Raw genomic sequence first — 22572 nt, 5'->3', positions numbered from 1 at the left:
TGTACATAAGAAAAAAAAAAATATGTATTTTTTTCTTTAAATAAATTCAATTGCAATTTCATCCTTCTGAACAAACAATAAAACCAAACCAAAACCAGTTTGACTGTTTATTCTGCATGCCCTTTTTTTTTTTTAATGAAAATTACATACTTTGAGCAAACAAATTGAGCAAATATTATTTTTACATTTTTATATTTATTGTGTAGACAAAAATCTCTTCCGGATCTTTTAAAATGCATGTTCTATACTGGTGTCCTTAAATGATGCTGGGGCCGGAGAAGATGATGATGATGCCTTGTTAAGGGGTTTTTATTTTGGGGCTTATCAGATCTCTGTATCGGATAAACGACTTGGGGAGTTTTCAGCCCCGGGCGTACACAGATCAAAAGCCTTTCCCGGGCCGCAGAAAGACACTGAGATTAAAGGAGAGAGAGGATAGAGAGAGCTGAAGCTCCTCTCCCATCAGATAATACCGCTGCCCCGGGCCGGGAATGCAGAAGAGAAACCGATTCCTCCAAATCACAGGACGTGTGAATAAACGCCAGCCATTTAAAGTACGTAACGTTAAACATTCGGGATATCCGACACCGCGTGAGTATATTCGAGTGGATGACATACTTAATATATATGTTGTTTAAATTGAAAGTCTTTAGGGCATGCCGCTGTTTGCTTTTGATCTGTTTCGACATCGGATCGATATCGCCGCATTTGCGCTTCTTTCAGTGTTGGCTCTAATAACTGGAGTCCGAGGCTTCACTTTGAGGCCTAGTTAAACAAAGCAAAAACACGAAGCGAAAAGTTAAATTATCGTCTTTTGGTGCGGTTTCTAAGTTAATTGTGCTAATATTTGATCAACGTGTATTTTACTCGTGTTTTGTAATCCAAACGGTCTTGTTTTACTGTGTAAGGTAGTATTATGGAGGGCGATATTATTAGCTGGGATGCTAAGCTAACCAAAAACGGGACACAACCGAAGAGGTTTTGACTGAGATTTAGCTTTTTTTTTTTTTTTTTTTGTGTGTGAAGTAGTTTTATGCTTTGAAATTTAATTAACATCTTGATTCAATTAACCCGTTTGGTTTGTGTTTTTGCTGTAGTGAATGACTGTGCCACCTAATGAGTTGCCTACATAGACAGCATTTTTAGGCAGTAACTTAGTTCTATTCAGATATGTGCAATCCACATACGATGCCCTGAAATGCTTTTTATGAAGATAGCTAGCTCACAGGGCTTTTAATTATAGATTTATTCTTACTCAGAATGCACTGCAGTCATTTATATAGTAAACTGGAGTTGACTTATAAACATCACATCTTGTAAGACTATTAAATTGTTAAAAAATGACTATTGTGGGTGAGTGACATCCTAACATAATTTTCCAGGTTGTTATTGATTATGTGGTACAATCAGATATCATCTGACATCCATCATTCTTTTCATTATTGATTCAAAGTTGATGGTCAGATATGATTTAACGTTTATGAATTAATCAGATCTATATATATTTCCCATGTGAAATAAAAATTGGTTTTCAGGTGGTACTGTGAATGAAGAGAGCAGGAGTAGCTGCAAGAGAAGAAGATTATGAGTGGTGTAATAAGGCTTTTGTGTGCGAGACTTAAGATCATGTGGTGTGACAGTAAACCCAAGGAGAAAAAGAGGATTGTAAAGGGGGGATAGGGTTGAATTGTATACAGAAAACCTGTTGGAAAAAACAACAAAAAAAGGAACACCCTTTCCTGGTGAGTCAGAAGTTGTGACACAGGGCAACAAAAAAGGTGTGATCAGGTTTCAACACAATGTGTGTGTACACAGATGTAGGTTTCACAATTCATTGCTGTATGTTCCGTCTTGTTCATGTGATCATTCGTATGATATTGGCTGCTTGGATCCGGTATGGAGAACTTCAAGAATGTGTAAGAACAGGTCATGAGTTCATATCTACGTGTTTAATTATCTTCTCTTCTTATAGATACCTCTCAGGCCTGTTAAGGAATCAGAAAGGAGGAGGGCGGCATTTTAGACTCCCCAGTCTCATCCTTGTGAGGAAGAAGGGCCTCATGGGACACTATGCAGGGTTAAAATGGTTTTGCACACTCGTGTGTTATCACATCCTGGAGTTTTCAACCCCGGACCCATACGGATCGTGTGCAGTTGCGATGGTGGACACACACTCTGGTGTAGGCGTACATTTTTTGCATATGGATTGCATCTGAAAAGCAACTTATCATGTGGATATCTGCACTTACAAGATTCATGTGACCTGGGAAACTTTTCAGCCAGTTTGTCTCTCTTCAAGTGTGAGCATAGATCACCTCAGAGTGGAGGATGAGCTCTTATTTAGGGCACAAGACATCAAGAGCTCTGTTTCATGTTTTGTACTCGTAATTACGGTCTTTTCTTAGAGGGACTGTACCAGAGGGAAATCCAGACTCCATTGAGATTGTAGAAAGAAAGCAAATTTTTTTTTTTTGTATTTTCATTTTTTTTTTTTTTTTACCTCATACTTTGTTTCACTGTATACCTCCCACCAAAACTATTTTTTTTTATCCTTTCTGTAGTCTGACTTCATTCTCACATGCACTCATCTGCTATCATGTTTTGAGAGATATGGATTTGGTCTCTGAGCGAGTACTGTATGAATGCCTGAACTCAAATTGCTGCTTCCCTTGAGCTCTTTTTGGTGTAACACGGGGCTTACCAGAGATTTGCACTAAAAAAGCATTGCTGTCACTTGATTTTCCTTTCATTGACCAAATCTTATTCAAGCCATATGAACTTATTTTTGATGAAACTAGAGCTATTTTTGTATTACAGTAAAAATAGAAATATTGCATATTATGTGTATATGAATTTAGTCTATTTTTTTAAGTATCAACACAGACGTATACAAAAAGACATCTGCACTATTTTACGTTAACGTTTGTTTTAGGAAAACAAATGCACCTTGATTTATGAGAACATCATCTATTTCATGAAATTCATTGTTATGGCCATGGCTACACACCATCCTCACTCAGGTGGGAGACGAGTTTCCTTCGCTCTCTGACGCCTCCCCCTCTTCCCTCGGTTTTTTGACATCTCCAAATGCCTGTGGGTCTTAGTGTGGGTGGGGCTCTCGGAGACCCCTCCCCATCCCGCCCATTCCGCCCCAGTCGCTATGTGCCTGTGTCCGCAGCAGCCGCCTTCCTTGTGGGGGCCACAACACTGTTTCTCTGTTTTACGTGAGTAGAACCTAAATACATTAATATAGAAATTCAATGTATCAGTATTTCTGTAAGTATAATGAGAGGCATCTCTGTGCAGGTGTCCGTGGCTGTCAGAGCGGTTCTCCTCCTCCATTCCACTCTATAATGTTGTGATCTTCCTCTTCACACTGGCCAATTTCTGTATGGCCACATTCATGGACCCTGGCATTTTTCCTAGAGGTACATACTTACAAATGTACACTGCTGTTCAAAAGTTTGGAGTGAGGAAATTCTTTATTTATTTTTTTTGCCAGGATGAATCAAATTGATCAGAAGTTACAGAAAAGACATTTTATGTTACTAAAGATTGCTATTTCATATAGATGCTGTTCTTCCAACTTTCTATTATTTAAGATATTTATTAAGAGTCCTGAAAATGTATCATGGTTTACACAGAAATATTAATCAGCACAACTGTTTTCAACACTGAAAATAATTAGAAATGTTTCTTGAGCAGCAAATCATCATATTGATTTCTGAAGGATCATGTGACACCGAAGAATTCAGCTTCACCATCTCAAATACATTACATTAAAAAAACATATTTTAACAGTTACGGTTATATACAGGTATTACAGTATTTTTGATCAAATAAATGCATCTGTGATGAGTGTAAGAGACTTCTTTTGAAAACATTAGAAATTTTACTGAACCTAAACTTTTGATCAGTAGTGTATTTTACAATTCAAATGTATTTTTTGCACATATACATTATTAATTAAAATAAACATATTACTTTAACATGTCATAAGTAAAAGAAACGCTTAGTGGTTCTCAAATTAGGCTTAATTTCTTATTTTTTGTCTTATAGTTTCGTGTTGATTTTGTTTTGAGGTATGACCTGGGCTTTTCTTAACAGTTTTCATGAGATTGTATTTTTTGCAGCTGAAGAAGATGAGGATAAAGAGGATGATTTCCGGGCTCCGCTTTATAAGACGGTGGAGGTGAGGGGCATTCAGGTGCGGATGAAGTGGTGCTCCTCTTGTCGCTTTTACAGACCACCGCGCTGCTCACATTGCTCTGTGTGTGACAACTGTGTGGAGGTACACAGACATTCATCATAAGTCTTCAGTGTTTGATTTAAGTCTTGTTGACTTGACTTGTGTTTTTTTTTTATTGTCTAAATGCATGTGTGTCTGTGTTTAGGAGTTTGACCATCACTGCCCATGGGTGAACAACTGCATTGGAAGGCGGAATTATCGTTATTTCTTTCTGTTCCTGCTCTCTCTCACTATTCACATTATGAATGTGTTTGGCTTCAGTCTGCTACACATCCTCCATCACACTAAACAACTGGACCTGGTCCACTCTGCAGTCACGTATCCTTTATACAAAACGCACTTACATATGCATGTGCACATGATGTAATATCATGAATACACATCCGCCTGTTCAGTTTTTTTTTGATTTCCTTAACACACTACTCAGTATGGCGGTGGGGTGTGTGTAGCTGGCCTGTTTTTCGTCCCAGTTGCAGGACTCACTGGGTTCCCATGTTGTCCTTGTAGCCAGAGGGAGAAACGACCAACGAACAGGTGCGTGTGTGTGTGTTCGTTGTGTTCCTTGTCCATGTTGTATGTGTTTGGTCAAACAGAATGATGTGATTTGTCTTATTTCTAAGAGTGTGTTCTCAAATTTCCTCTCTCTTCACCCTCAGGTGACTGGAAGTAAGTACAGAGGCGGCGTTAACCCCTTCACACACGGGTGCTTGAAAAACATTGCACACGTGCTGTGTAGTTCACAGGCTCCCAGGTTCATAAATCTTATTTTCTAACAAATAAAGATGCGTTTTGCAGATTGCGTTGGATTTAAAGTTCTAATTTTATGTGTATGTTTTTTGTGCAGGTATCTTGGTCGCTTGCGAAAGCCTCATTCTGTTCAGGTCCAGCCACCATTTCTGCGGCCACCTCTGTCTGAAGCTCAACTAGCAGCTAAAGTCCTGGATAATGGCATCCAACAGGTACAAACACAATCATACAATTTGTTTTTTTATGCTAACAGTCATGGTTGGCAACTGCAGTGCTTTGCAGTGGAGTAGGTCTGTAATGCTAGTTTTTTTTTTTTTTTTTTCATTTTTGTTTATAATAGATAAACAATAATATAAATTAAAGCATGTTATGCTAATTGCTTGAGCACTTTATACCATGTTTTAGAGGTGTAAGTGATATGTTCTACTGGTTAAAGATCTGGGATGCATTTCCCAAAAGCATTGTAAGCCTAAGTAGATTATAGAACCATTGCCACCAATGGTCTCTGCGATCAGCTTAGCTTACAAGGCTTTTGAGAAAAGCAACCCTGGGTTGCTGAGCAGCCAGTAAGTGGTCACTTAATTTGCTTAAATAATGAATGCTAATTCATATTATTTAAATATTTATTATGAATGTTATCTGTACCTGTTGTAGTCTAATAAATATATGCATACCTGTTTATATATATATATATATATATATATATATATATATATATAGGTTCTGCTTTTTTTGACATCTAAACAAGAATTATTCACATTATTCAAAGTAATTGACATACATGTGAAAGATCTCAGATAAGAGCAGGTTCCTAAAATCCCTTTAGATGAGTAGGCTATTTTTGTTAAAGAGTTGCTCTGTGTGTGTACTTCAGTCTAAAAGTAGTTTGGAGATAATGGAGAGTCAGTCCACTGATGCTGATCCCCCTCCACCACCTAAACCAGAGCACAGATACCCTGGGCTGCCTCACACACAAAATGAAGGTTAGTGCAAACACAGATGTATCATACACGTCAGATCATTTACAGTACATTGTCACTACAGCACTTTTTTGACCATTTTATAGATTTTCTTTTATATATCTTTTCTTCCAATCAGAGTGTGCAGCTTGCTGACTGAGACTCCAACCACACCTTCATTGTATAAATACAGGCCGGCCTACAGTAGTCCAGAAAAAAAACACATGGCCTCAACACATTCAAGCAAAGTAAGTCTAAGTGCAATACACACAAATACAGTTCAGGTACTGAAACTTTGTAAAATGTATTTTTTTTGTTTGTGACAACCATGATCTACTGCTCTTGAGGTTTGCACTGCATTTTTTTTGTTTTGTTTTTGTTAATACGTTGAATCCTTTCTTTTATTATTTTTCTTGAATATCTGAAATCACTGGCAGTCAGTGAGCGAGTAAGTTTAGTTGTGAGTTATCCGTTGTTATGGTGTGTTTTGCACCTTGCTCTTGTGTTTCGTCATTTTGACTCTGCAGTTGTTGCGTTTGATTCAAGCTGGACTCTCTCCTGTTGCTGTTTTCCTCTTGTTCTGAAGCATAACTTTCCTGGAATCCTTTCCTTCATCCATTCTGTAAAAATGGCATGAATTTAGTGTCAAATCCTCCTTGATGTTTTAAACATAATTCTTGTGCATTCATACATTCCTACAGAGGGGACATGGTGATGGGAAGAAAAATTATTTGCGTTCATTTCCAAAACTTTTGAATTTGATTGCAGTGTTTGCATTTTTTCTCACAAACGTTTTACACTCCAGTGAATATCAAATATTTTTTGTGTTTAAATGCATAAAAAAAATTTCACCTTGGTGGACAATAAAGACATACTCTACTGCAGCGGTCTCCAACCCTGCTCCTGGAGAGCTACTGTCCTGTAGATTTCAGCTCCAAATTCAATCAAACACACCTGAACCAGCTAATCAGGGTGTTCAGGGCTACTTGATAATTACAGACAGGTGCATTGGAGCAGAGTTGGAACTGAAGTCTGCAGGATGGTAGCTCTCCAGGAGCAGGGTTGGAGATCCCTGCTCTACTGTTTCAGTGTTTTGTGTTCACTCGCAAATCTTTTGCGTTCACCAGAGACACTTTGCATTTGCTTGTGTTGAAATATATGCTGTGTTCCATTCTGAAAAGCTCATCATTATTCCCTAATCCCTTCATCTTTAAAGGGTTTAACCTCCAGAGTGAGAGCTTTAAAGTGAGGAAGGATGTAAGGGACCAAAAACTGTTCCTTGGAATGCACTTCTCTATCATCTTGCTGGGCCAATTAAGGGGGTGCAATCATTGCACAATTAAACCTGTGGAAAGAATGATGGGAGCGAAGGTTTCATCAGTTGTACCCTTCGAAATCCTTTGTTCAGCAGGGGCCTTTTAAGTGGCAAGTTTTGAGCTCTTTGGTTTGGAACTGCCCTTAAAGGGGTCATATAATGAAATTTGAAGTTTTCCTTTTCTCTTTGGACTGTTAAAAGCTGTTCATGCATAGATAAGATCCCTAAAGTTGCAAAGACTAAAGTCTCCAACCCAAAGAGATATTCTTTATAGAAGTTAAAACTTGTTAACACCCTCCTAAAACGCCTCGTTTACATCTACATCACTGTGGGGGAAGATTTGCATAACGCTGCCCAAATGTTCACGCAAAGAAAGAATGCGTAACTTTGATTCCCGCTGTAGTATTGTTGCCACCAGCGCCATGTTGTGGAGACGCTGTTTCGTTGTGAAAATATGCTTTCACATGGTTTCACAATGCGTAAAAAGACAGTATAAGTCATTATAATTAGTAATTATGTCCCCACTGGATGCAATAAATGGCTTGTTTGTAATGGGTTTTATTGGTTTTGTCTGGTCGCACCTGTGTTCTGACCGGGACATGCATCACAGAATGGTAAGGGGCATAACATTTCCCCTTTCGGAACCATGAGCTTTGTAAAAATTGATGCATTTCAGAAAGGTGGAGCATAGAGGAGCATCAATGATGTACAGTATGTGGAAAATAATGTGCTTTTTTTAACCTTACACAGTTCATTACACCAAATACACAACATAATGTTCTTTTTAGCAACATTATATGACCCCTTTAAAAATGGCAGCCATGATTGTTCGTACATTGAAGTTCCCTTTGGAGGTGGATTTATCCCATTTGGAACACAGAGATAGTTTTTCCTCACTCCACATTAGTTCCATTAAATTTTTTGAGCAAACACAAAAGTTTTGCTTGGGACTGCAATGTTTTACAGCGGAACACAAGAGCATTGAAATGTAATTTGTCCTCCAATCTCATATTTTTTCCATCACCACATCCCCTTAGGAGCTCTGTATGTCCCTTTATAAGGTGTGATTTGCTCAAACTTTCAGTTGTGTGCCATCTTTCATCTCTTTGGTGATGCTTCAGCTGCTGGGGATGTTTGGTGTACCTTTTCTGTCTTTCTTTTTCCTCTCAGATGAGTCGAGGGAACAGTATGACCGAGTCTGCCTCTGTCCCCGTCACCAGTGGGCAGCCCAGCTACCGCTCAGACCCCAGTTTGTCAAGCCGAGGGGGTGCAGGGTGCCGTGGGGGAGGGGAGGCAGGTAGAGCAGGCCCGGGGGGCCTGGGTGGGGTCTCTGCGCTTGGTGGGCGATCTTACCCTTCTTTTACCGACACCCTACTCCAATCGGCAGCAGCCTCTTGCTCCTCAAGCATTCGCTCCGCCCATACGGCCCACAATGCCCTCGGGCCCCTCATCTCTGAGGGTACGACCTCCACTAGCTACAAGAGTTTAGCCAATCAGACACGCAACGGCAGCTTGTCGTACGAAAGTCTGCTGACACCCTCCGAAAGCCCAGAGTTTGAGTCTGCTGCTCACGAGCTGTCCCCGCCCAGACCACACCCTCCGCACTCTCTTAGCACAGCACCAGGGGCCCCACCTATTTTGGGGTACACGTCCCCTTTCCTATCTGCTCAGCAGAGGGAGGGCTCTCTCCAGGCCTGCCCTGCCCCCCAAGACCCTCCCCCAACAGAGCTTTCCTGCGCCCCACCACCTCACCACCCCTTCTCGGGCTCCCCCCCTTTCTCCTCGCGCTCGCATCATTGGGCTCCCCTCCTCCTGGCCCCGCCCCTGGCCATACACCTCTGGGCAAATCACTGTCCCTATGGAGGGTGGTGCCGGAGTTACAGCACCGCCCCTCTAGCTCAGGGGGCGGGACTCCGATGCCGAAGTGAGTAATGCCTGCAGATTTTAGCTGTCTCTCTCTTTCCCCCCTCAGAAAAACCTGCACGCCTGCGTGTGTGTGATGGTCAAGTAGAACATTGAGGTCAAGTGTTCGTGTTTGTATTCATTTGGTCTGGTCTTTCTTCTCTTTGTTCAGTAACACTGTCTCTTTCTTCCTGCAACCCATGGCCACTCTACTGTCCCTCGAATTTCTGTACACACCCTTCATCTTTCTCTGTCCTTTTTCCTTCTCTGTTCTCTTTCTTTACGTTCATTTGCTCTGTTCTGCCCTCCCCCCTCCTGCCTTGTGGCCATAAGGATGACTCTGTCTCTGTGCTAAGGTTCGTCTCATTTTGCTTCTGTAATTTTGAGGTCTTAAAAGTCAACATGAAAGTGAAATTATTTACTTGCCCAATACATTCTGAGTTTTAGATTAGTGCACAATGAAGTTAAGAAGTTAAGAAAAATCCATATTTTTTATGCTTTGATAGCGTAATGTTTTTCTGGTTTTCTAAGGGTATTTTACATTGTTGTGAATTTCCCAAATTATTATTATAAACAACAAAAAAAATAAGATTAAAAACAACAAAAATAAAAAAACATAAACAAAAACAACAATAATAACTATTATTATATTTTTTTTATTTAAATGTTTTTTAAATATTAAAATATTTTTGTAAAATATTAATAATATAAAATACATTGCTAAAAATAAAAAGTGATCATTATTTTGGGCCAGTGAACAGTTTGCAGGGCATTGACGGCAAGTGAAACAGAACCGACCTTTAGAACTAACCAGGAGAAAAACAATCCTTCCTCTTGAGCCCTGGTGATTATTGAAAAAAGGTTACAATGATAATAGCAAATTATACATTTGAAATAGAATACAGTATGTCAAAATGCTCTCAATGGTAAAAGTGACCTTAAGCTTCCAATCATTTGCTGATTAAATCATTTCACAATATTATGGTAATAAAGTGGCTTGTGAATGTCGATTCATGTTGGCTTTAAACCTAGTTAGCGAATGTCTTGCTTGCGTTGTCTCTGTTACATTTAATATGTATCCCTCCAACACTTTCAATGCATCCACAGTGTTTTTGGTTTTAAATTATTAGCTTTTTCACATGCATCCTTTTTAGGTTTACTTATGTCTCTCTCTTTTCCCCCCACCAACCATTAGCTCGACTATTAAACAAAACGTGGCCAATCATAACACCCACTCACACAAACCGCAGCAGGGGTGGTGAAGAAAGTGACTGGTGTTGGAGGAACGACCTATGAGATTTCAGTATGAATGACTGACACAAAAGAATCCGGATTCACTCTGCAGTTTTTTCCTCGATCAGATGGATGTAACGCTGCTCAACCACACATGCAAAAAAACATACAAGACTACAATGAAAAATCCTAAGTGTTTCCAAGTCCGACTTTATCAGTCACTGTGGAGGACATACGCTGAGAACATGGACCAGTGAAGACGAATCTTTCAGCATTTTGTTTTCTGAATATCAATATGGTACAGAAATACCACAGACTGTCTTTGTTATTTAAAGAATCATTTGGTACATCAATGTATTACCTACCGATTTGTACACAAGACTGTCCAATGATCATTGGATATTCAGCCTTGGTAGGCGGGACCATGCGAGACACACTGATGCCTCATTCAGAATGACGTCGACAGAAACCAAAAGCCTCTCAGCAGTCAGCCAATAAGCAACATTAATCACTGTTCAGTCTTGCATATTCTATAGCGCTTGGCACATATTTCAAGTTTCAAACCCTTAAAGAGACAGTTCACCAAAAATGACAATCTGTCATGGTTTAACACCCTTATGTCATTCCATCTAAACCCATATGACTGATTTTCTTCTGTCTTTTCTGTACACAAAAGATATTTTAATGAATGTTCACACTGCTCTTTTCCAGACAATAGTGTCCACATGCTTTCCAGCTCCAACAAAAGACAAAAAAAGCCAATAAAGTGGTCAGAACTACTTCTAAAGTCTTCTTAAGCAGTGGTTCTCAACCACTATGGGGAAACTTCCAAGGGGTCCTCAAGATTAATTAAAATGATTCAAAATAAGCAATTGAGTAAAATTAGTAAAAATTAAGATATTTCTTATTTTAATTCACCCACCTTGAAGAACCAGGATTCCCACTATCTTAAAAAATACCTTGATATACTGTATGAGGAAGCTTAATTTTTAAATGTGTGATTTCTACACCTGGAAAAGTCAAGAAAATCAATTAACTTGTATAACTCCATGGGCATTTTTAGAACGAATGTAAATTTTTTAGCCAAGTTTAAAAACAATCCTTATCCTTATAATTATTGAGAAAATTATGAAAGTGAAAATGTAGTGGTAAATGGGAGGCTTTGGAGTCAAAAAGGTTTGAGAAGCACTGTTGTTAAATCATATGATAGCTGACAGATGCAAAATGCAACAATTGTTGTGTAAAACATTCATGTGTTTCTATCACAGAACTGTCATTTTTGGGTGAACTATTTCTTGTTTTTTTTTCCATTATTATTTTATACAGGTACAGATATATAAGTATTAAGTTTGATAAAGAATATAATATTAAGATGCAGGCATATATGATGTATGATTGTTTGTTTTAGGTTGGATGGTGTTCGTCAGATTTATATGGCTGCATCAGCCAGATGAAATCCTCAGCCAAAGAGACTCTGTTTGACAGATAGCACACTCGGCAAGTAGGAATAAATGAAGTTACTAGGGCTCAACATATTAAGTAAAGATTATTTACATTACATACTGAAGATATCATATGCAAATTGTAACTTTGTGTCAGCGTGTCCACCAATCAAGAGCCATACTCTCTTGACACATGGTCAGCCAATCACAGAGAGTTTATTTATTCAGCTAGAGGAGGCCAGTGCAAGTACATCCTGGGTAGCACCATCGTATTGATTTTAAAAATTCATTCTATGTTATTTTAACTTTTTTTTTAAACTGGACATTGGTTAAATAAACAACCAGAGTACAGTGATTATCTCCTCGTAGATGTATAATATAAGTTTGATTGTATTTGTCTAAGTGAGAGAAACTTTATTTGAACCTACCTGACTGTTGTACAAGAGCACATTCCAACTATCCTTTTGGTTCAGATCTGAGGTCGTTCACAACTTCTTTTTTTTTCTGGTTTTTGAGGTCTGAGGACCAGCGACAGGTCAGAATAAGATAGAAACCACTTATGCAGAGACTCTTTTTTTTTTTTTTATTTTTTTTTTTTTTATCTTTTGTCATTTCCACCATGGCCTTATGATGCTTTTTTAACTGTTATCAAGGGTATTTCAGTATGTGTAATTGACTCTTAGAGATGACCGATAGAGGATTGTTGTGTTGACTTTTGGGTAAGAATGCAGACTCGTTTAACCCTTCTGTATTCCTTTAATGCCGCTGACTCTGAGTCACATGAGCAACACATTTTCAACAGAACAATAAACAACAGAATGAACATAAACTGGGTTTCCTCATTTTATATTTCAGTACCGTTTTGTCCTGATGTGTCTGATAATCTGCGGCTGGTTGAAGTGTAAATGAATACTTGTTAGAGAAGACTGTAAAACATTCAGTACAAGCACTTTTCTCATTAATAACAAACACCATCTGCATCTCTTGTTTAGGAGAATTCAGCAGTAACTGGTGGTTTAAGTACTTTTGGGATTTGGTTAAGTACACGTAGTAATCCTTTGGCAAAAGCCACTAATGCTGATATAAGTCTTCTAGTTCAGTAACTCTCTGAGGTCAAGGAATATTCAGACAAGCCTCAAGAAGCTAAGGAAAATAAAACGATTTTCTTATTCTCTCAAAGCAAATTCTTTTAGAATACTCTGGTCTAAATTAAATGTATTGTGAATAAAATATAACATTTTTGCCATTATTGAGTGGTTCTTGTATATGGAGGCCAAAAGCTGCATAAATTAAAAATAAATACATAAACGTAATAATAGGAAAATAAATAAAGGAATAAATGAATTGTTAAAACAAATGCAATTATTTATTTTTTACTTAAATGTAGTCCTATTTTTGTATTGTTTTCTTTATTTTTATTTCATTTATTTTTATTAATTTATGCATTCATTTATTTTTATATTTTATCCTCACATGTATTTATTTCCATATTTATCTCCATACAGAGAAGTGAGTAATACAAATAACAAAATAAATAATTAATTTTAAACTGAAAAATATACAGTTGCATTTGTGTAGGAGAGGTAAGCAATCAGCAGAGATATTTAACATTTTAAAAATATCATTTTCCTGCTTAATATAAAACAATTAATTTTGTGCAGTACTTTTCTATCTGGTAAAACTGTTTAGAGAAAAATATATTACACAAAATATGTACAAAAATCTAAATTATATGTGAACAGTCTGTATTAATATAAGACAATGACTAAGTTTAGTGGTTTTAATCAAAACAATACAATGTTAAACAGAACTTCATGTTTACACAGATCAGTCTCATTCACAGATGGTGACTATACCAGAGATTGGAACTGATAGTCTCAGAGGTTGAAATGGGAAAGAAAGGGAAGAGGAGGTTTACGTCTTTTTTGAAGGCAGAAGAGCCTTGAAAAGACTAGGGTTTCAGCAGCCTCTCTCCTCCTGTTGAAGGTGTTCATCTCCTCCTCGAAATCTCTAGGCTTCTCCTCCAGGCTCCTCTTCTCCTCCTGATGTGTTCATTTCAGCATCTCAAATCTTTCATGCAGCTTGAAATACAGAACAAGGGCTCATTTACTCAATCATTTATTTTATTTTTAGTTTTATTATTTCAATATAAAAAATTATTTAACATATTAACAGCACTAGTTTATAATGCAATCCTGTGTATTTAAGTATTTACTTAAATCAATAAAAGCTTATTTTGTATTACATTTTTTTTATTTTAATAAAAGGTGACACTTTTGAAGATTGTTTTATTATTAACTAAAATGTGACAAGTGTTTAAATTTTTTTTATTAAATATTTTATTATTTAATAAAGAGTTAATAAATGTTGTTTTATTATTTAATAAAAACTGACAGATATATAAAAATTTTGTTAATATTTAAAAAGTGACAAGCATATAAAGGTTTTATTTATTTTATTTAATAAAAAAACGTAGTGTTTTTATTTTAAAATTGTATAAATTGTATAAATAACATAATAAAAAGTGATAAGAATTTAGATATTTTATTATTTAATAAAAAAGTGACAAGTATTTAAAGATTTTATTTTATTATTTAATTAAAAGTGTCAAGTATTACATTTTCTTTTTTATAATTTTTCTCCAAAGCAGTTATAATGTTATTTTACATGACCATTTATATTAAATTAAGGCTTGTACAAATATAATTTTGTCAATACCAAAAATAATGTCAAATCCAGTGATTCTTACCTCTCTCCTGTTCTCTTTTAGTTCTGCTTCTGTCTCCTTCACTTTGCTGACAAACATCTGTCTCCTCTGCTCCTCCTTGAGTTGTAGCTCACCAATAAATCCTCTCCTCTTGGCCACATATGTTTCTTGCAGACTGTGTGTGAGGACATATGACTATGATGAGACAATTTAGAATGAATTTACTACCTCTTTTGTTACATGATCTTCTTAACAACAAGTAGCAGCATTATGTAAGACTAACCAGTACAAGCAAGACATTCATGAGCTGTGGAAGTGTGTTGCAGTACTTGAAGGGTTCGCTGTCAGGGTCTGTGTCTTTGAAGCCCATCTCCTCCAGTTTGCATCGGCGGTACAGCTCACAGTGTCTGGCGTGGGTCTGTTCCCTCAGGTCCAACATGTTGACATGAATTAGCATCTCTCTCAGCTTTACAAAGTCACAGTGACTCTCATTCTCCACTGAGGACAAAGCCCAGACATAACTTCACTAATAATCTGGTGTAGCTCTTATGATGCCTACAGTAATCAAGACACCATCTGCTACTTGTTTTGCATTAATATTGACAAACTACTAACAGGATACACTGTGATTATACCAGCAGCCATTAATAGAAATAAATATATATCGCAGTGTATAAGTATTCAGTCATCTGCCACTTTAATCTAAACGGACATACAGTATACATAATGCTACAATCATGTTTGAAATGATCGTGTTCGTGAGATGCAAATTGGTTGTAATTATGATTTCATTTTGAACGCAGACTGTACAATTAGATTGTATGCATTATGTGTAGAAGAAGAGACATGATATATACTCATTTTCACTACTGTTTAAGAGTTAGGGTCACCAAGATTTTGTAATGTTTTTGTAATGCTAACCAAGGCTGCATTTATTTGATCAAAAATACAGTACTACTGCAAAATATTACAATTTGAAATAACTGTTTCTATTATAATATATGTTAAAATGTAATTTATTTCTGTGATGCAAAGCTGAATTTTCAGCATCATTACTCCAGTCTTCAGTGTCACATGATCCTTCAGAATTCATTCTAATATGCTGATTTGCTCAAGAAATATTTCTCATTATTATCAATGTTGAAAACAGTTGTGCTGCCTAATATATTTTTGAACAGCATTTATCTCAAATGTAACAATGTAAAATTTTCACTGTCACTTTTGATTAATTTAATGCATTCTTGCCGAATAATGCATTAATTATGTGCAAGTGCATCCTTTGCTATTCATTTGGATTTGCTCTAAAAGGTTTCCTGTGTTTATCAGTATATAAAAAGAGAAAAATACAGCATTGCCCAATTTGTCCATTTTTGTCTAACTCAAAGTAAGACAATGATAAATATGTTTATGTTCTAGCAGCACTACCTACCCTGTACTACTCCCCATGGGTACTGCCATTTTCCTCCCCCCAATTTTAACCTCTTCACTGCTTCCAATAACAGCAAAAGGGAGATGTGCCTTCAACACAAGTCACTGGCTCAACATTTGTCTAGGAGCATACAGTGTGTATCTGTTCTGATCAATAGCAAAATTGTTACAAATCATATATCTGAAATCATAATATATATTTTAACTTGAGCTTCTTTTACATTCATAGAAGAGTTTATTTCAGCCACAGCTTCATCATCTGTTGGGAACTGGTAGATCTGAACACCATTGCTGACCAGTTCACTCATGATCTTGATTTTAAGCTTTTGAAGCTCGCTCTTGGATACAGTTTCTGCCTTCACTATGATGGGAATAATGTTGACTTGGTTGGGAAGGAAATATATGGATATACACTAATTCAACATTTCTATGTATATAACTTAAAATTTAATCAGGTAGCATATATAACATACTATCCATATTGCTATCCAGTATGTTCTGTGGCATAAATGCACCTGGCCTCTTCACTCTCGAACGTTGTGTTAAATAGTGTGTTCATTAATGTAGATTTGCCTATGCTAGTTTCACCTGTAAAAGAGGGCACATTCTTGCAATCTTTAATATTTACATACCAGGTCAGCAGTATCTTAAAAGCACTTCTTTCTCACCCACGCAGAGAATGTTGAAGCTGAATCCGTGGCTCACTGATTTGCTGACCAGCTGATCAGGAAGCCAAAACCGACAATGACCACTGAGAGAGAGAGTCCTCATCTCCTCTCTCTGAGAAATTACAACATCAAAACATTTGATAGTGTCAGGAATAATTGCTGCAAGCATCTTTGTAAAAAAGATTTCACCAAATGATATTTTTGTGGATTTAATTAAGCAAAAACATCTAACATTTATTTTTGTTTGCAAAAATAATAATGGCTTAAGAATCAATTAAACAGTAAATCTATAAATGTAATGAAGTTTACTAAAGTAAATAAATACAATTACATTTAAATATTAAATCTAATAATATATATTTTTGGGGTAATTCCTTAATTTTATTAAGGAATTACTTGATTTGATCATAAGTGTCAGTAAAGACATGAATAATGTTACTATTTTAAATCTTTTGACCTTTTTATTAATTAAAGAATCCTGTTAAAACAATGTATCACCATTTTTTACAAAGATATTACACAGCATAACTGTTGTGAACATGGAAGATAATAACATGAAATTTCTTTCCTGAGCATCAAATCAGCATATTAGAATGATTTCTGAAGGATCATGTGACACTAAAGAGTGGAGCTTCAGAAAATTCAGTTTTGCATCACAGAAATATATAAAATTTTTAAACATATTCAAACGAAAACAGTTGTTTTAAATGGTAATACTATTTCAAAAATATGATCAGTGCTCCATCACAAATTTATAGTCCACCCTAATGTGTCTATATGGGAGATACTGATCAAAGCGGAGACGCTGACCACCCATGTCAGTTTGTAAGTAACTGAGCTTGGTATGCATGGACCCGGGTTTGAGTGTCGATCACAGAGAAAAGCAGCACGCTGAGGTATTCAGAGCTCTGTACAAACACAAGGAAGTGTTTCACACAGCCTTCATCTGTTCCACTGCCCCATTATTCTTACACACACACTGGGACACAAGACTCTTTACGCAGCCTGTGTTTCTCAATAACTGAAGGTTTCCACTGCTTTTGCTCTTTAAGTGCTGAGTTCGTAAATGGAATAGATGGAATCATAAATGAACAGTATTAGGATGATACTACTGCATCAATGCAAAAACAGACTTGGGATGTATGATGACTGAAGCAGCAACCTGAAAAACCAAAGCTGATCTGCTTACAAGAACTAAGCTAATCGGCTTGAAATGACTTTGACAGTGGATTTAACCAGAGAAAGACCCCAATGTTAAACTATAAATATAAACAACTAACATGTGCATCTAGAAATAGTTTCATGACATGCATTATGAAGCATTACAAACCGTGATAAACAGCTGTGCTAAATATAATGCTTTAGTTAAACTCAGTCTCAGTCAGTTGCTTGATTTAAACTCAAGCACACTAAACCTTTTTCCTCCTCCACTGCAACCAGCAAACTAACTGCACATATTAGCATATAAATACAAGCAAACTATGAAATATGAAAAGTTTGAATCATCTTTGACCAACTAATCCAGTCTTCATACCTCTCGCTGCACACATTGCAACTTTATCAAGAATGAATATGCATGTCATACTGAGAATAATTATGTGCAGTAAATATTAGAGGCAAATAACTTACAGGATATGTGTTTACATCTGTAGCAGCCATGCAGATAAATGCGATAGCACTGACAGTAGCTCAGTATGAAAATGCTGTCCATGCCCACGTTTAGGTTTGTACGTTAGCATCTCACAAACGTCAGCTGGTTTTAGCCAGAGATACCTTGCTGATACACAAGATGACATTAACGTTCTGCTTGAGCAGATGAAAATTGTAACTTTATGAGAGCTAGATAACCAGAAAATGAATGTTTTCGTCTTCATTGGGATTGGGGTAGAATGCTTAGGGACAGTTTTCAATGTTTTGTTTGGGTTTAGGAAATGGAATAAGTGTTACAAGTACCCCAGGTACAATGTTTTCTAAATTTTTGTAGCATAAACACCATCAAACCAATGAATGCTTTGGATCTTCAGATCACAATATTATAACATTTTGTTACTTTGCGGACTGAAATGAAGACAGACAGTTTTTGTTTTATCCAGCTGTATTTATCAGTGAAACTTATAACTTCCAAGTGAAAGATATCAACTTTCAACTGTGATCAGCTGTGGTCATTTTGATTAGCTCAGCATGAAAATAGCTTTCCTGGAGCATTTCAGTCCTTGGTAGTGCAACTGAAGCAAACAATCAAACTATGGGTGGAAAGGCATTGTCAAAAAGTCTCCGGTTGTGGACTGGCACAAGCCAGGAGATGGATAAAAAAAAAACTTCAAAGGCTTTATCAATGCCTAGAAGCACAGTGAAGTCTATTATTAAGAAGTGGAAGGTGTTCGGTACAACACAGACCCTCCATGGATCATGACGTCGCTCCAAACTGGATGAAAGAGCCGGAGGAAACTGCTCAGAGAGGTTGCCAAGAGGCCTGCAGCAACTCTGAAGCAGTTGCAGGAATTTATGACAAAGAGTAGTCATTGTGTGCATGTGACAGTCACAAATTCTTCACAAATGTGGCTTGTATGGGAGGGGTTGCAAGAAAAGAAAAGGCCACATGCAGTCACGACACATGCCAAAAAACACACCTTGAAGATTCTGAGGCAGATGAGACTAAAATGGAATTATTTAGCCTCAACACCAAATGAGATGTCTGGTAGAAATCCAATACATCTCACCATCCAAATAATAGCATTCCTACAGTAAATCATGGAGATGGTAATATCCTGATCTGGGGAGTTTCTCTGCAGCAGGGACTGGAGCACCTAGAAGGAAAAATGGATGAGGCAAAATACCATAAAATTCTTGAGGAAAAACTGCTGCCCTCTGCCAGAAAGTTATAAATGGGAAGAAGGTTTACCTTCCAACATGACAATGACCCAAAGCAGACAGCAAAACTGACCACACAGTGGTTGAAGGAGAAAAGGTGATTGTCCTTGCATGAATGATCTAGTCAGAGCCCAGACTTAAACACCATTGAAAAACTGTGGAATGACTTGAAGACTGCTGTCCACCAACTGTCGCCATCAAATTTATCTGAACTTGATCAGTTCTGCAAAGAAGAGTGGGCAAATGTTGCAAAGTCTATATGTGCAAAGTTAGTAGAGACATATCCCAACAGACTAAAGGCTGCAATTAAATCAAAAAGTTGGTTCAACAAAATACTGACACGGGTGATACTTTTTCCAACTCAGTGATTTTTTGTTGTTGTTGTACAGTACATCATCTACAGATATCATCTACAGATTGTATATTGTTGTGTCTACAGTAAACTGCCTGAAGTGCTGTGTTCCAAGTTTGTCCAGTATGTGTCACCCTCTACCCTTTTTTTTTATACCCCTTATCTACAATCAGCAACAGAAGACACTTGGGCCACATTTAAAAGTTATGAATTTTAAAGATAACAATAAAGCAGAAACCTTTTAAAAAAATAATTTTAGAGCTTTTCTAAAAAATAAAAAAAAAAGGTTTTATAGGGTGAAGTCGGTTTCCCTCACGTTAACACAGGTGTAGTTCATCACATTAACCCCTTAGCATTCCTGTAAAATTGGTCAAGAGACAAAATAAGGCATACCCTAAGTAAATTGCATGCTGTTCTTAAACCGTTTTGGAGTATATGCATGATTTGGTCTCTTTTGAAAGGTGACACTCTGAGGTTTGTTCCTAAACAGAACCTCAGAATCACTGTAAGTCATTCCGGGTATTGAGTAATAGAACATTGAACACACTGGAAAAAAACAAAACCTTCAGCCTACATTTTTTTAGTAAACAGATGCCTGCAGATGACTATAGCTGGGAAACACAATGTGATCACAGCATGAAGCCTTGCTGGCGGTCTTACAAAGACAAGGATTGTACCTGCTGAGTTGATTGTATTTTAAATGATTTGCATCATTCCAATCACAAGAATATCAGCTTTCTAAATATGTTTCTAGATATGTGACGTTTCACGAAGTTAACCCTCAAAAACATGTTGTTATTTAATGCGATGACATTCATTCATGTTTAGGCATGAGTGCTGAATACTGATGAATAGCAGTTGAAGGTAAGTGAAGTAATGTCTGTTCATTTATACTGAGCAAACTGTAAGAAATAAAATTTCTCAGCCCCAAAATCTAGTGTGATATACACAAAAAATAAAGAAATAAATTTGCTATGAGGACAATCCACAAAATCAATCAATTGCTCAATACTCTTTATTTCATTTAGGTAATCCACACAGTACATTATATCCATTCACTGTAAAATAAGAAACATTTTTAAAATATTCATCTTTAAAATCATACACCCATCTCATTCACTGTAAACAAATTATTGTACGAAAGCAACTTGTTCATTTAAAGATCAGACCAGTGAGTTACACCTCCCTGCTGAAAAAAAAAACAAAAAAAAAAAACAGAAATCTTCATGGAAATTCTAATGGTTTTCACTACAAATACCATTACAAACATTACAAGCCATCAACTATTAACCATTAAAAAATGGTTTCATGTAGTGTGTTTTGGGACATATTCCACTGGGATTTAGTGGTTTTAACAATTCACCAATAGAAGCCAGCAAATTACCAGTAGAGACCAACAGGGACCATTACAGTTTCCATTAAAACCAATTCAATTGCCATTATATCCAATAAAACCATTACAAATCCTGTGATGGTTTCTATTGTTTTTTTGTTTGTTTTTTTCAGCGGGGGTCACCTCAGAGTATTCCCGTTTAGTTCCCAGTATGCAGATGTCTTGATTTATTGATTATGTAATGTGGGATCAGGAAACAAACAGTATTATGCTGTGTTCAATGCACAAAGGAATGTATTCTTGTCCAGGAAAACACTGCATTTCACTTATTATATAATGAATAAAATCAGCTACCTCATAAAGATCAAAAAGAACAGGTGTGCTGCAAATTCCGGTCTAAAGATCCTTGTGGCAACAATACTGTTGTGATTCTCCTGAACAAACCAGCATTTGCTTGTTTACATCAGTTATGAATTCATTTCATTTATACAAGATCTGTAAGTATCAAAGATTTCAAATGGAATAGGAAAAATCAGAGCTGAGCACTTAGGGCCATCATTAAGGGGGACAAAGAAATTTTTGAAAGTACTGTCCCGGGCCCTGTGAATATTGGAGATGCTGGCGACCCTGATCTGACCACAAAATAATATTCAACAAATTATAAACACCAAAAACTGTTCCTTAACCATCATCTTTCACAGATATCCGTAATGCATAACACTGAAAACATTCAGGGAATCTTGAAGAACAACGAGTGGCTACCAACATAACCATTCATATATCCACAGAAATGTACATGCTCTCAGTTTGATTTCATTACTGCCAACACTACATTCAAGAACTGAACAAATGTGGCACATCAACAAAGATCAGAGCGCTCAACACACAGCTAACTGAGAGCTGATACGCTCTCTTGGTAGGTTAGGTAGTAAACATTAAACATATTTAAATACCTCAACACATGGAGACTTAGTCAATTAAATGGAACGTTCACAAAGATTAACATCATCAAATCTAAAAATACATAACGTAACCAAAAACAAGGAACTATTCCTTTAAAATCCCAATCTCTAGATAGAATTTCGTTATGCAGTTGCATTAATACTTGTCATCATAAATGACTGAAATAGCCAAACCTATAAATTCACAGGAGCTGTCCACATACTTTGGCCATGTACTATAGATGGCAAACAGAAACAGGATTTATGGAAAGGCAATAAAAGGAAAAGTCACATTAGTTAAAAAAAAATTACCATTTGGATTGGGTCCTTTCTTTAAAAGATACAGAAAATGGCACATTAGCTTCCATTAGTCATTAACCTCTACACTGTTTGATTATTCTAGTTATTCTGGTAGGTTTAATGTA

The 22572-nt window shown here is 36.7% G+C and overlaps 2 pseudogenes; one reads left to right on the top strand and one right to left on the bottom strand.

Moving 5' to 3' along the window:
• The first annotated feature begins 1779 nt into the window (after nucleotides 1–1779).
• LOC109066282 lies at nucleotides 1780–11057 on the top strand (annotated as a pseudogene).
• Nucleotides 11058–13684: 2627 nt separating this feature from the next.
• Nucleotides 13685–16753, bottom strand: LOC122144469 (annotated as a pseudogene).
• Nucleotides 16754–22572: the final 5819 nt, after the last annotated feature.

This window comes from Cyprinus carpio, unplaced genomic scaffold, assembly GCF_018340385.1.
Source record: "Cyprinus carpio isolate SPL01 unplaced genomic scaffold, ASM1834038v1 S000006694, whole genome shotgun sequence".
Classification (NCBI taxonomy): domain Eukaryota; kingdom Metazoa; phylum Chordata; class Actinopteri; order Cypriniformes; family Cyprinidae; genus Cyprinus; species Cyprinus carpio.
This window is presented reverse-complemented; position numbering and strand designations above follow the sequence as displayed.